Genomic DNA, 12,032 nt, shown 5'->3' with positions numbered 1-12,032 from the left:
CACCCACATTATAGAGGGCCATGTGCTTTACTCAAAGTCCACCAATTTAAATATTCATTTCATCCAAAAACACCTTCACAGGAAACATCCAGAATACTGTCTGACTGAAGATCTGGGCACCATGGCCCAGCCAAGTTGACAGACACATAAAATTAACCACTGCAGCTCTTTTCTTCCACATTTTTCCTTTTGTAAATTTTCTGGGTTCAAACTAAGGCTTTAGGAGAAACAGGAACATCCTTAACTTCCCATGGGCCCAGAACAGACCCTAGGACCCTGTAAGGTTCACCCACTTCCCTTGAGATGACTTAGTATCAGCCCAGAGATCAGCATCAGCATCTGGCGATGGGGAAGTAAAGCAGAGACAGTGAGTAACTGACTCCAGGTCACAGCAGAGCCAGCCCTCTAGTCTATGGCTCCCTACCAGCTCCGTGTTCTCAGAGTGGGTGTTAACTCCACTCTCCTAACCCCCAAATGCCAAGGAGCGGAGCTCTTTTTTGTCTACAAAGGCTTCTGATTGCTCCCTGTCCTGTCTGAAAGATCAGCTGTTCCTGTAGGATATCTTCCAGTCTTTTCCTTCTAGAACACTCTTTCCTGCCCCTTCCCCCACCCCACCCCCAAATGTTTTGCCTTCTGCCGAGTTGGACTGGATTGAGATCAATGACATTAATTTGCACTTAGGAGAAGTTAGTGATTTTCCCTCTTTAGATATCAGGAGGCTTCCTGAAGCTTGTGGTCAGATAAGCTATTTTAAATCCTCTGCATAAAGTTCCTCAGGCAAATCACAGGATCTTGGAGTAGGAAGGAGTTTCTGGAAAAGTTAAATTTATCTGATTTCTTTATTTTGCAGATGAAAACACAAAAGACCCAGGGTAGGGAAGTAATATGCTACAGACACCAGGATGCACAGCTAAACAGAGGTCTTGTAGTATTCTATTCCTGTATCAGGATTTAGTCCCAGGAAGAAGGAGCCTGGTGCTGGCTGGGCAGAGATGTGGAGAGGAAGGGTCCAGTAGGAAGCTCTCCTATAGTCCAGGTGAGATGGGATAGGGGCTGGGCTCTGCAGTTGCATGGTGGTGGGGAGGATGAAGCCTAAATATTTCATCCAAAGAGAGTTCTGAAAGAGAACTGATGGGCTTAGTGACTGGTTGGATATGAGTCGGGAGAAACATGGGGTTCACGGTTCCTGTCTTGGTTGATAAATAGAGGCTACCACTCAGGTCTATGGAGCTTTTTAGAGGATGGGCCATGAGCTTTGGACAGGTTAGGGGAGGTATGTCCAGAGGACACTGCTTGGTAGGTAATGGAACGTGTGGGACTGAAGCTCAGAACATGGGATTGAGCATGAGATATAAGATCCACCAGCACGTTCTGGAAACTGAACCCATGAGAGGAGGATCTGACAAGAGAGCTCATGGCCTAGCGAAAGTAGAACCAAAGCAACTTCTGGGTCAGAGCTTGTTCCACAAAGCCATCCCAAAGGAGGACGACCAAGGTTCACTGACTCCTCCTTAAAGAGGACCTCCGTCCCGCGTTCTCAGTGATCTCTTCCTTTGACAAACATCCCACAGGTCTGTAGATAGAACACCACCCCTCCTTGCCCAAGAAGTAAATACCCCCACCATGTTCTCAGGGACAGCACGTCTGCTGCTGCTTTCTGTCTTGGTAAATAAGAGTTTCTTTGGAACGGGGAGAGCTTGGACAGGGAGGGTATGGGTGCAACTAACTTCTCAGTTTCCCCACCACCCAAGGTGCCTGAGGTCAAGAAAAGCATTTGCTGAGTTCTCTGATGTCTCGTGCTACCAGGCTGGTCCAGAGCCTCACAAAAGGGATAGAGCAGCCCCTGAGAGGTTAAGTGGCTTTCTCAGATGCTGCCCTGAGCGCAGCATTAAGAACCACTGTCAGTCATTTGTCACCTTGAGCTCTTTCCAGCTGCTTGGTAATTCATGTTAAATCCCCAAAGAGTATGTGTGCTGCTTCCTGGCAGGTTTCAAAAAATAGAAGTCAAGAGAAAATGAAAGCATTTCTGAGATCTCTTAGATCAGGTGGCTTAAACATTTTTTTTTCTTAAATTTAAAAATAACTCACTCTAGACTTAGCAGAAAATTCATTCAGAAGGGCTTTGGCACAGCAGCATGAGTTGACAACTCTTTTTCTGAATTATACATTATTTATTCAGTGTCACATATGAACCTGGCAGGTAACGAGCTAAACTACATTCCTGGTGTGCATGCACACACACACACACAGAACTCAGAAATAAGGGGGTGATTGTATTCTCATCGTGGGATGGCCCCTACAAAGAGAAGCACTAAGAATGTTGGTGGTGAGGATCTCTTCCTGCTCTAAACGGGGAAGGAAACTTGGTTGCATCTCTGTGTGTGAAGCACAGCGCTAGGAGCTGACCATGTGTGATGACATTTGTTCTCCATTACAACCCAGGAGGTGTATATCATTACTTCCCTTTTACAGATAAGTGAATGGGGACTTTGAAGGTAGTAGTAACCTACATAAAGCCTTGAACTCAAGTCTCCAATTCAAAAATCCAGAGCTCTAGAGAGTAGCATGGAAACGTACACACTACCATATGTAAAATAGATAGCCAATGGGAATACGCTCTATGACTTAGGGAACTCAAACTGGGGCTCGGTAACAACCTGGAGGGGTGGGAAACAGTGAGAGGGGGGTTCAAGAAGAGGGGACGTATATCTACCTGTGGCTAATTCATGTCGATGTATGGCAGAAATCAAACCAATAGTGTAAAGCACTTATTTTTCAATTAAAAATAAATTAAAAAACAAAATCCAGAGCTCTTTTCAATACTGCATTAGGAGAAATTGATGGTTTCTTGGTAGTTAGTCTCCAAGATGGCCCCAGTGAACAGTGGTTGGCCCATGCTGAATTCAGGCTGGCCCACGTAACCACACGAACGTGGCAGAAACGATGCTGCGTGACTTCTGAAGCTAGGTCATAAGAAGTCTTCCAGCTTCTTGATCTCTTAGAATGTTTGTTCTGGAAGAAGTCAGCTGCCATGTAAGAAGTCCGACTTCTCTGAGATTTCCACGCAGTGAGGAAGCCCAACCTAAAAACATGAGGAGGCTACATGAGGAGAGAGAGATTCTCAGCTAACTCCCAGCTGTTCAAGCCATCTCAGCTGAGGACAAAGCATGCAAGCAAAGAAGCTATTTTGAATGTTCTTAGTCAAGTCTTCAGATGACTTTAGTCCCTCAGCTGCCACCGGACTGCAACTGCATGAAGAATCTCAGATAAGATTAAACAGGTGAGACCAGGCAACATTTAGAATCATGAGAAATAATTCTTTTTGTTTTAAATGATTGTTTTTGAGTTGCACATTGATAACTGAAACAATTGGGCTTCAGGACTATTTCATCTATTATGGTCATTTTGACCAATTTTTATTAACCACTTACTATATGTCAGGCACTGCACTAAGCATTCTACATTTATTATTCCAACTGATTTTCACAAGAAGTCTATGAGACAGTGCTTATTATTATTCACTTGACCAGATTTACGTATAAGAAAGGTTCAGAGATGTTAAGTAATTAAACCCAAGGGCACACAGCTAGTGGGTAAAAAGGCCAAGATTCAAACTCTAACAATCCATCTGTAGATGTCATGCTGGCACATACTGCGCTGTTCTATGACTAGATGCAGGGTCTCCGGGGACCGACCCCTAACCGATGGGCTCAGATTTGGGGGATTTGCCTTGGAAAGTATCCCCTTGCCTAGGAAACTTGTTCTGGAAGGTTTGGAGCATCTGGGTTCATGCTGAGTCTTCCAGGGACAAGCAGCCAAGGTTTTCTGAATTCATTCACACAGAGAAACAAATGGTTCTGACCTTTTCTTTTTAAAATGTTTTTCAAGGGAAGTCAGTGCTGCCAGCAGGGTCTAGATTGATGGCTTTGGATGCTGAGAAGGAGAGCCTCCACCCTGAGTTGCTTCACTTGGTACCATGGGTCAGAACAGCCAGAGACACAGCAGGGCTTGGAAATGTCACGTCGATTACCTATTCAGAAGTCTCCTTTTCTCCCCAGCTTTATCGCTTTTCTCATCTGTGGGACCTTGAGGGCTGCCCTAGATTTCCTGTCCTCAGAGCAAAAGAGATGGGAAGAGCAGTACTCCAGCCGTATGCAAAGTGAGGTCAGAAATGAAGACAGGAAGTAGAGTAGGGGTGGAGGACCACGGCTCTGAGCCAAGGCGTGTGCATCAACACCACTGGTTCCCCTAGGCTGGGCCCCAGGAAGGCACCAGACCAGAGCCACTCAGGCCATGCTCCCCAGAGACACAGCCCTCCGTGGGTAGTTGGGAGACAGAACGCTGGGCCCCAGGGACTATGGCCCTCATGTGCAGTGGCGGCTCTTATTCCAGGCTGAAGTATTGAAAAGTGCTGATCTTCTGGGAGTGCCATTGGTTCTCTCTTTTCCCCTAGCCAGGCTTCTCCATGTTCCATGTCCCCAGCCTCCTCTCCACCCCACCTAGTGCTATCCTCAGAGCGCAGCCTGACACAGGCAGAGGGGTGAGGGATGTGGGTCCAGAATGGCACTGGGACACAATGAGAGGAACACGATCTCTTCTACGCTTGGTAAGACATGTTAGCCTGGTGGGGAAGTCCTCCACATTCCAGCCTCCTGAGAGCAAAGCATCCAGGCTGCCCTGCTGCCTCTCCATCCCCATCCAGGCTCTGCCCTTCTCGCCCAGAGCCCTCTGCTTGAGCAGCCTTCATCATGGTGGGGAAGTCTCTTCTCTTCACTCCCACTGTCATCACATTTCCCAAACATCAGTCCTGTAAGTACATGTTTATCATTTTTTCCATAGCCATATACCACTTGTACTTTTATTTACTTACTAGTTTTCTTTAAATTGGCTCTTCCATTATATTTAAATTAGTTGATTTTAAAACTAAAAATATATGATGGAAAACCATTATCACTTACTGTAAATGAAAGATGCCTGTACAAATGAATACAGAAAACCTCAAAAGAATGCCATTAAATTTGAGCTAAATATTGTTGTCTGCCAAGATCTAGGCTTGAGACTTGGCCTGTGTTTGTTCAAAGGAATGTTACTATCTGTGAAAAATGCATCAACGGAAATTTTCCTTAATGTAAATTTAAAAAATCAAAGAGAATGTAAAAGGGCAAAATCTTTGTTCTGTGACTTAGTGCTATTCAGTGTGGTGCATGGATCTCCCTAAAATCATTTCTCCTCCCACCCATAGCCTGTATTTTATGCTCTGATAGTTATTGTCCTGCTTAATCCTGCTGTGCCTTTAAAGACCAGCTCAAAGGCCTTTCTTACCACTCTTGCCTGTATCTTTCTCCTCTTTCTCTAAATATTTATAGTAACAGATATCATATGATAATGAACAGGTACAATTTATTATGACATTAATTGTAACCTGTCACCTAATTGTTCTGTTTTTACAGGGTGTCATCCTCCTAGAAGGCAATAACTGTGAACTCTTTTTTGGATGTGCATGTGTGTATATTTGTGTGAAGAGGGAGTGATGGCAATTTCACACAATATCTTTCATGTTGTTAAGCACGAAGAGGATGCTTGATTTATCCAGCTGAGTTAAATATAACTCCCTGTTACTACTAATTGTGATGCTCAAGTTGATTTTTTTACCATCATATCAAATAATATGCATAAAAAATAACAACTTTCCCAGCTCAGCATATTTATTTCACATGATGTACCAAATAACACAGTTCTGGCATAACAAAAACTTGTAAAATCACCTCTGAGTTGTCTGCAGCTGGAATTATATGTTAATAAGAGACAGCATCAGAGATTTATTAACTGACTAACTGTATCTTTTATCCTTTACCCTCTTCCTTATCCATTCAGCAAAAGTTGATAGAGCACCAACCACGTAACAAACACTAGGGGAATAAAAGTGAAGAATCAATTGTGTTTCTGATTCAGAGAAGCTAGTAATTTATAAAGAGAGATGACATGAAGACCAATCATTACAAGTCAACACAAGTGCAGTAATGCTGATATCCACCATGGGCTATGGGAACCAGGAGCAAGGTTGTGATTCTGACTAGGAGAGCTGGAAAAGGTAACACAAAAGGGATGACCTTTGAATTAAGATTTGAAAATGAGACAGACTTGTCAGAAAGAGAGCATTCCAGGCCACCAAGTGAGCAGAAGCAAGGGTCTGATGGCTTGCAATTGGGTGTTTCTGAAGTGGCTTGTGACTAGAGGTGGTGAGAGAATGAAGTGCCTGAATAAAGGGAGAAGAGATAGAAGTAGAATGAGAGGTAGGGGTCAAACTATAAAGGTCTTTACATGCCTGACAGTGAGGAGCTGTAGAAGGCCGTAAGTAGGAATGTATTGGGTTGGCCAAAAAGTTCATTTGAATTTTTCCACAGCATCTTACTGCTGCTGCTGCTGCTAAGTCGCTTCAGTCGTGTCCAACTCTGTGCGACCCCATAGACGGCAGCCCACCAGGCTCCGCCGTCCCTGGGATTCTCCAGACAAGAACACCGGAGTGGGTTGCCATTTCCTTCTCCAGTACACGAAAGGGAAAAGTGAAAGTGAAGTTGCTCAGTCATGTCCGCCTCTTAGCGACCCCATGGACTGTAGCCTACCAGGCTCCTCCGTCCATGGGATTTTCCAGGCAAGAGTACTGGAGTGGGCTGCCATTGCCTTCTCCAAAAGAGACATAAGCAGAGTGTTGTATGGAACTTCTAGGTAAGCTGCTGAAAGGGAGAAAAGTTAGCCATATGAGACTTCATTTTCCCTTCTGCATTTTGTCTTCTTTTTGTTTGCAACTTGGACATGAATAGTTGGAGTTCCAGCAATCCTTTTGGACTACAAAGTCACTTTGATGATGAAAACCCAAACTGAAAATGATGGAGTAGAAAGAGCCGCTGACCCTGTGGGTCACCTTGTCTTTTGGGTCAGAAATAAAGAAATTTTCATGTTATTAAAATTATTGCTACTTGAGGGCTTTGTAATTTTCAGCCAAACCTAATCTTAACAAATACAGGGAGTCAGGGTCTCTCTGACTTTAAGACCATGTCTGATGACTCCAGTATCTGGGTATGCTTTGGATCTGTTTATGCATGATTTTTTCTCTCAGTTTTCATCATTTGATCTTGCCTCCTGGTATCCCTGGAAATTTTTGATTGAAAACCAAACATTGTATAGGACAAGCATGGAGGGAGGAGATAGATTTGAGGGAAGTGGGCAATTTAGGAAAGTGGAGTGAACTGAAATCAGTCTCAGATTAGCTGTGGGCATGAGAGAGAGGAAGAATTCAAAGACGGCTTTCAGGTCATGGTCCTCAGACGTCTTGGGCAACATGGCCCTCAGATGTCTTGTCCTTAGATGATCTCAAGGAGTCAGCGAGAATTCCTGCTAGTGACTTTGGAGGTGGTCACATCAAGTGCGCTGTGTGAAATGCCCCATGCCAGTGACACCGGAGGTGTGCCTGTTATGTCTGGAGGTTAGCAGTAGGGCAGCAGTGCCTTCCCCAGGCTAGTTCAGTAGCATGATTTTAGTGTGAGTCTGGCTGCTTCCCTTCTTCTGCTCACCCTTCCCCTCCACCTTCTCCCTCCACCCCCCAGCTCCTCAGCCTCCTCTCCATCCTCCCTTCACCTCCCTCCCCTTCTTCTTTATTTCTTGCTTCTCAAGCCTTTGGGGCAATTCTGATACCGTTAGAATAAACTTATCTTCTATTTCTGGAGTCCATTTCTGTGCCTTGCAACTCAGAACTCCGATGGATAAAGATTTGTGCACTCATAATGTTCAATTCGTGTATGACAAAGGGTTTTCTCACCATGGATTAAATTTCTTAATATAACTTAAAAGCACACTTGCTCTGTTTTTCATATATTCTCAAAAATGATGGGGAAAGGCCAGAACATAGAGATGAAGGGTAGAACAGAATGACTATTTCAAGCAGTATTGTATAATAAATATCTATTGTTCAGTCGAAACTATGAAAATGGTTAATATTTCTCAGACATTATGTAGAGAAAGAAAGACAGCTTATAAGTTTTTAGTCTCTCCCCTTCATCGATCAAGTGAGATGCTACATTCTGGGGACACTGAGCCAATTTCAGGGATTTGGGATATATGACTTCCTCTTAGCATGCTGCCTGGCTGCTCAAACAGAGGCCAGCCCAGCACTGGCCCTTCCGCTGGGAAGCAGCAGGCTCTCTGCTGGGCCTGGGCAGAACTGGCCTGCCCTGAGTGCCAGTACTCTGCTCCTGCAGGCCCTGGAGGCTGCATGGGGAGTGGACCATTCAGTATCCCTGAGGTAGGTGGTCTAAAGCGGGACCTCAAGGGAAGATGCAGGTTGATTTGTGACAGTCTTGGCCTACCCATAGTGGTGCTATCAGCTAGGAATGCTGGGGGACACTCACCTGGGCCCAGGTCCTCCTTTCTGAACCAACATTGTGGCTGGACTGGCCCCTGTGGTTCTTATTATGATTGCAAGATGCCATTAAACATACACATCAGGAAACTTTGAAGCAGACAAGGGTTATTACTCACAGGTCCTGGAGGGTACATGGCATGCCCTGGGCCACACAGTGAGGCTGCAAGATAGGAGGGGATGGGGAAGGAAGAGAGAGAGACAGAGAAATAGAAAGAACATGCTTGTCCAGGATTCTTCTTCTACTGGGGCAGAGGTGGGGGTGGGGAGGAATCTAGAGGTTCACGAGGTCACTACTGGTGAATTTAAAACATAAGAGCAGGAATTAAAAGCACGGGGAGAAAAGGGCGGGGGAAAGTGGTCCAATGGTCACTTAACTAAATCAAACAAAGATTTTTTAAACAGAGGAACTCCAAGGGGGGCGACCTGGCTCTTTATCCATTGAGGATTACATCTTTGCAAGGGATGCCTTGGCAATCAAAGTGTAAGTCAGGCACTGGCCTTACAAAAGAGAAAACCATCTGTCAGGGTTCATGCCACACAGGGCATCACTAAGTTAGCGTGGCCCTAGAAGCCCAGCGGACCACAGGGGACCACACCTGGGCTCCTGCTGTTTGGAGATGAGCATGGGTCCAATCCTGCGACATTCTGCTGGCCACAACCAGGCACTGGGGCTCCACTTGGGGTCACTGAGGGTTAATAAGTTCAGAGATAAAATTTGCACTTTCCAAAACTGACTCCAACTGGAAATAGATTGAAGGGAAGGAACTGTATGTTACCAAATTAGTTAGAATCTGATGGCTAGTTTCCCCATGAAAGAGGATACAGATTCACACAGGAGGGTGTGGAAGGGGCGTGGGGGAGTGGGGAGAGCTGACAGACATTTCAGAGGCAGAAATGATGGAAGATCTAGGTTGACTATCAGATGTTCTTCCTTAAGGCAGGTCCCCAGGGAAAATCAGAGGATATGGAAGAAAACTAATGAGTTTTGTTTGGACATGGTGGTTTGAGGTGTCTGTGGGAACTTCAAGGCAGTGGGACAGATGGTGAGTCTGAGGACCAAGGGCAAGTTCTGGGGCAGAGATTTGGATTTCAGTCAAAGCTGGACCTGGTCAAAGCTGGCCTCTGGCAGATCACCTCTATCTCAGACTCTCTGGTGATGGCCTGGGTGTCTGCATATGAACCACCCCTGACCCCCTGAGGTTGGACTTACTTGCCACCTTTTGCTAGGACCTCCCCAGATGACCCAGAGTGCCCAGTGGGTGGCCATTTTTGTGGACTCTGTCCTCACAGTGCATCTTACCCTGCCTCTGAGGAAGTTGAGTTCTGCCAGGGGCAGGTCCAGCCAGCTCAGTCCTCACTGTCTAATGGGACTTCTACCTTCTCAGAGCTGACCGTGTGGACAGACTCACAGCCTTTGTGAGAATCACCCAGGAAGGCTACAAAAGCAGATGTAAGGGAGGCGCAATTGTCCAAGGAAGTGCAAATGTGCTGGAAGAATCTGGAGGAAAGTTACATCAACATAGACTGCGGCCATGTCCTATAACTTGGCTCTCATCAATGCTAATTCATGATTTACCCATCTCCCACTGCCAGTCTACAGAGTTTCTAAGCCTTCATGCTCTCCTGATTCTTCTTCATTCATACACCCCTTTCTCACCGGGATGAGAATCCCCCACATCTTCTTCCCAATCAGCTAGGACACAATCCTTCAGCCCATTCCACTGTCACCTCCTCTCTGAAGTCTTCTCCAAGCCAGGATCAGTCTCCCTACTCTGGGCTCCCATGATGCTCTGGGCAGCCTTGAATCTGGTACCACTTAGGACATCACCCAGAATGACATGTTTGCAGATTTGTCTCACCTGTCAAACTTTGAAGGCCCTTTTCATCTTTCTATGGTCTGGTACCTAGTCTAGGGCCTGGTAAATAGGAATCCAGTAACTATTTGTTAAATGTATGCATGAATAAAATAATTACATAAAAGGACTAGAAATAACCTCAGCTTGGTCAACAGCAGACCTGAGTCCAGTCTCTTGGTCCCTGAATTACCTTGGGTTGGTCACTATCTCCTCTTCAGCATCCTCATCTGTGAAATGAAGGAGATAGAACCAGGGGTTGTTAGGGGTTGTTAGTTCTGTAACCTATGAACCGACCTCACCCAACTGCTTGCAGTCTGCAAATAAGGGATCCCAAAGACACAAAGCTCTAATTAGAACTCAAAGGCCTGAAGACCTTAAAAGTCTTGCTAAGTCAAAACCCACTGGAGCCAGGAGAAGCTTCAGGGAAGAGGGGCTGGGAGCAGCAAAGTGGGGAGGGAGGCATTACAGGTGCAGGAAGCAAAGGTACAGAAAGGAAGCACATTCGGTGTGTACCAAGGAGCAGGCAGGGACTGGCTTTGTGGGAGCCAGGCAGTCCCCTCATCCTCCCATCATGCACAGGAATCATTGTCATGTTCTGTGTAGCCTCTCAGAAGGCAGAAGAGGGGGATCTATACGGATAAATGACCGAGTCCCCTCATCTGTCAGCTGAAGAAACAGAGGATAATGGTGCTGGCCCAGGGACCTGTGGAAGGTCTCCCGACCCTGAGTCTGGGACTTGCTCTGTCTCCCGGGCTCATCTGTGAGTCTTCAAAGGATTGACACACCTGTCTTCCACATCTCCCAGGTGCCTCAAGCAGGATTCTGTACCCAGAAGGTGCTTCATGAGTGCTCTGTGGGAACAAACAACCAGCCAAAGAACCCTGCAGGGTTCTGCTCAGTGTGCTGAGCAATAGCAACCATTGCAGGGGAGACTCGGGGAATTTTGCAGAGTTTAGAGGCCTGGCACGGCTTGTCCTGAACCTACAGGAGTAAATCTCTTGCCTCTGTGAAATGAATTAACTCTCTCCGGGCACCAAGTAGTGAGAGAAAGAAGTCATTCGCTAAATGGCCCCTTCCTGCTGCATGAGAGAACAAATGTGCTTCACGTGGGCATGGAAATCACTTCTCTCAGGAACATTTCTGAAGAGAGTCATTTCAGCAGGGCAGCTGGTGTCGTGACTGGAGCCAGCACTGTGATGCCACAGCCAGCCAACCCTCGAGAGAGGTAGCTCCCTTTTATTTTCATTAGAGGGACCTCAGGCCAAGGTGGAGAGAGACTATGCCAGTGACAATTAAATATTTTCTTTCCCCATTCAGCCATTCTCAAGACTGAGGCCCAGGGAATAGAGGGGCTACCAGGAGCCATTCCGGGGTAGAGATGAGACAAAAGGACCCCTGACCCGGGCAGGCTCTGCACTTAGCTGACCTCTCAGAGTCCTGGCCCATCCTCTCTTCAGGTCATTGTGTTAGTCACTGGACCCCACCCCCACCCACACATCTCCTTATTACCCCTTATTTTTTTCTTAACACTTTATTTTTGTTTGTTTGTTTGTTTATTGAAGTATAGTTGATTTACAATGTTGTGTTGGTTTCTGGTGTACAGCAAAGTGATTCAGTGTTTTTAATGTATACCTTTCAGATTCTTTTCTATTATAAGTTATTCCAATATATTGAATATAGTTCCCTTTTCTATACAGTAGGTTCTTGTTATTTATCAGTCTAATGCATAATAGTGTGTATCTGCTAATCCCTGGCTA

At 45.8% G+C, this 12,032-nt stretch overlaps 1 long non-coding RNA gene across 1 annotated transcript in view; it reads right to left on the bottom strand.

Annotated features, from left to right (window-relative positions):
- Positions 1-2,755: 2,755 nt before the first annotated feature.
- LOC145525087 (uncharacterized) overlaps positions 2,756-12,032 on the bottom strand; it is a 74,133-nt gene continuing 64,856 nt past the window's right edge. The window contains exons 3-6 of the long non-coding RNA XR_014068030.1: positions 10,466-10,502; positions 8,406-8,579; positions 3,863-4,807; positions 2,756-3,082 (exon numbers count right to left, since the gene is read on the bottom strand). This is a non-coding gene — a long non-coding RNA (uncharacterized LOC145525087). The remainder of the gene's footprint in view (positions 3,083-3,862; positions 4,808-8,405; positions 8,580-10,465; positions 10,503-12,032) is intronic.

The sequence above is a fragment of the Giraffa tippelskirchi genome, chromosome 2, assembly GCF_054371585.1.
Source record: "Giraffa tippelskirchi isolate mGirTip1 chromosome 2, T2T-mGirTip1v1.2.pri, whole genome shotgun sequence".
NCBI lineage: Eukaryota > Metazoa > Chordata > Mammalia > Artiodactyla > Giraffidae > Giraffa > Giraffa tippelskirchi.
This window is presented reverse-complemented; position numbering and strand designations above follow the sequence as displayed.